The sequence below is a fragment of the Bison bison genome, unplaced genomic scaffold, assembly GCF_000754665.1.
Source record: "Bison bison bison isolate TAMUID 2011002044 unplaced genomic scaffold, Bison_UMD1.0 scf7180017864374, whole genome shotgun sequence".
NCBI classification, from domain to species: domain Eukaryota; kingdom Metazoa; phylum Chordata; class Mammalia; order Artiodactyla; family Bovidae; genus Bison; species Bison bison.
The window spans coordinates 4,065,776-4,068,960 of record NW_011494946.1 but is presented as its reverse complement, the minus strand read 5'-3'; the positions used below and the strand labels follow the sequence as shown (position 1 = coordinate 4,068,960).

General features: G+C 58.0%; 1 protein-coding gene across 8 annotated transcripts in view; it reads right to left on the bottom strand.

Annotated features, from left to right (window-relative positions):
- RFTN1 (raftlin, lipid raft linker 1) overlaps positions 1 to 3,185 on the bottom strand; it is a 220,955-nt gene that overhangs the window by 198,204 nt on the left and 19,566 nt on the right. The window lies entirely within an intron of this gene.

The window sequence follows — 3,185 nt, the reverse complement described above, 5'->3', positions numbered from 1 at the left end:
GGACTCGAGGAGGAGGACACTTGGGGGAAAGTGACCCAACGTCTTGATGAGGTGACGGTTTCATGGGTCTGGGCATTTTAAAGATGTGCAGTGTGCCGTGCTGAAGTTACACGTCGGCAAAGTTTGCAAAGAGTTTAAAACATGAGATCAAGGGTCCAAGGCACCATCGTAGGACCTGGCACATAGAAGGCTCTGATACAGAGCAGTGACGGACACCCCAGGAGACTTTCTGGAAAAGGACCTTGACAGGCTGCCGGCAAACCCTGCAGGCTTCCTGGAGCCCAGCTGTCCAGAACGACTGTCTGTTCCCAGCCAGAAGGCGTGAGCCAGACGGATGAACAGAAAGGTGGGCAAAGCTTAGTCTCTGCCCTGAAGGAAAGACGAGAGTTTAACGTATGATGGAATAAAAGGATCATAAAGACAATGGGGACGAGCAACAGCCGTGCAGAAAAGTGTGATTCTGACGGGACGGAGGTCCAGAAGGGACTTCAGGGTGGGATGCTGGCAACAGGGGGCGGGGCAAGCCCTGTGCAGAGGGTGGTCTGATGGCACCAGAACATGGAGGCTGGAGGTGGGGTCCTGGTGGGGACAGCGGGCAAGGCTGAGGGCCCTAGCATGTGGTCCTCCAGAGACGAGGGAGGGGGTCCGCACAGCCTGAGCAGCAGCGGGAGCCCCCTTGTCATCACCCAGGGAACCGGCCAAAGGGCTCAGCATGGCGGGACTTGAGCTGCAGTGCAGGTCCCACCCAGGGGCCAAGGTGCCAAGTTACTAAGGGTCCCGACACCCACACCTCTCATCTCAGTATTCCTGAGGAAATAATCAGAAACGCACGCAGAGATTTACGTACAATGCTGCTGATCACATTATTTATAATAGCCCAAAGCCCAAAATAATGTCCAAAAAGGGGGGCCCAAAATAAATGACGGTGCCCTGAGTGATTTACGGTACCCTGAGTGATTTACGGTACCCTGAGTGACTTACGGTACCCTGAGTGATTCGCACTTAGGGCCACTGAACCGTATTTTAGGAACACAAGGGACCACAGGGGGTGCCTCACTGTACAACGTTAAGCTGCGTAAAAGCAGGACACAAAAATATACACTGAGGATTCATTCAACGTCATCACTGTGTGCGGGGCACTGAGCTCAACGCTGATGACACACAGCGGGGAGACAGACACAGCCCTGCTCCTGTGAGACGGGACCCCGCGTTAGAAGGCAGGCAGAGGACAGGCAAGGAAACAGATTTCAACGAGCGAAATGCAGAGCAGGCTGAAGGCAGGAGTCCCCAGGAGGATAAGCAAGAGGGGAAGGGGGTGGGGAGTCGGGGGAGGCGGACGTTTTAAACAGGGGGTCAGGGAGGTTCCACAGAGAAGGGGGTTGAGGGTTTGAGCCCAGGGTGTATCTGGGAGGACTTTTGGGCAGAGGCAACAGGCAGTGCAAAGGCCCTGAGGAGGCCTGGGGGGTTGTTGAGCAACAGCAAGGCCAAAGCAGCAGAACACGCCGGACAGACGGCGGGAGGATGAGGCGGAGGGAAGCTGGTGCCCCGGGGTCGGGAGTCACGGCAGGGGCGAGACCCGAGGGCGGGCGGAGAGGGGAGAAGCAGGGAAGACCAGCGAGGGTCGCTCCGGGGTTTTCCTAACTTTTTCAGTGGACACATGTCCACTTTATAATCAGACAACAAAACGTGATCCAACCGCAAAGAGCCGTGTAGGTGCTGTGCCTGGAGCACAGGGCAGCCCAGAAACTGGCCAGGAGTCAGGAAGGTAATTCAGGCGATGAGCCAAGCAAGAATCAGTGGCTGCAGGGGCAGGGGGTGGGGAGGCACCGTCTATGCTCCTGGAAGTGATCACCAAGGAAAGCAAAACGCCACTCCTCTTGGTGATGAATAGAATCGCGATGCACAAAACTACAAAAAAGAGAAAAAGAGCTCCCCTGCATCTCAGCGCCCTAACAAACCGTGTTTGACATCTTGCTACATTTCCTTTTGGTCTTTGCTCCTGTACACACTCTGGCTTTTCCTTAACCCCTCCTACCAGGCTCAGCACGTCGAAAGCACTCAAGTCCTCACTGAGCAAATACTGGCTGATGAAATGCTCCAAATGCTTTTGGGTTCAGCTTTGTTCACGTTGTTCAGCGACATCACAAGCGTTTTCGGAAGACGCTTTAAGAGGCTTGGAAACTGTGGGTGAGGAGGGGAAGGCGTGGTTTGCAATGAGTGAGGTGTTGGGTCTGGCCGCTGAGGACAACGGGGGTTATTCATCAGGGGAACAGCCAGGGGTCGGCTTTGGGGGGCTGTGAGGGGTGCCCAGGCTGCCCCTGTAGAGACACCCAGCCGCCCACCCCACCCAGGGCTCAGGGAGTGATGTCGGCCCCGCGTGGAGGTGGTCAGGCAGCGGCGGGGAGGAGGGGAGTGGGCAGGGAGGCCAGCCGCCCACCTGGAGCCACACGCGTGCCCCCGGCTGCCTTGCCAGCACCCGCTGCACAGATGCAGGTCCACAGCAGAGCCAGGACTTGAACCCACACCTCAGAAGGCTCTCTCTAGCCACGAATTCTCTTCTCTTATCAGAAGCTTAACACATTCACAGGGAGGAGAAAGTCAGTCTTCAGATGCCCGTGTCTACAAGTGTCCAGTTTGGGTTCCCCACTTCGAGGGACCCCCCCCCACAAGGAAAAACGCCCTGGTCCCTCTTCCAGAAGCCTGGTTTACGTGCTTCCACCCTGCAGGCACGGCCTGTCGAGTTCCTCACGGGGACCAGAGACACCAGGACGGGCCACGCGATTTCCCCGCAGCGACGCCCACGTCTCCGCAGCCAGCCGGCGCTCCGCAAATGCTCCAGATGGAAACGCTGGGCCTCGCTCATCAGCCGCCCCGGGGCCTCTGGGACGCGGGGTTGAGGCAGGACGGTGGACAAGGCGCGGGGGGAGCTGGGAGGACGGACAGACGGCCGCAAGGAGACACGACCACAGCCTCCTTCCCCGGCCTGCCGTGAAACGCTCTGCCAGCGGGCAGGCCCATGGGCCGTGTTCACCCCACCCCATGTGCCAGCTGGCCCACACCTGGCTCTAATTCGCTTCTGTTTAAATCAGTTGCTAGTTGGCAGAAGTGAGAGACCTCACCTAGACACCCGGCTCCCTGAGAGCAGTCCCTTGTCGACAAACCCCCGTCAGTCGCCCCCCACCCCC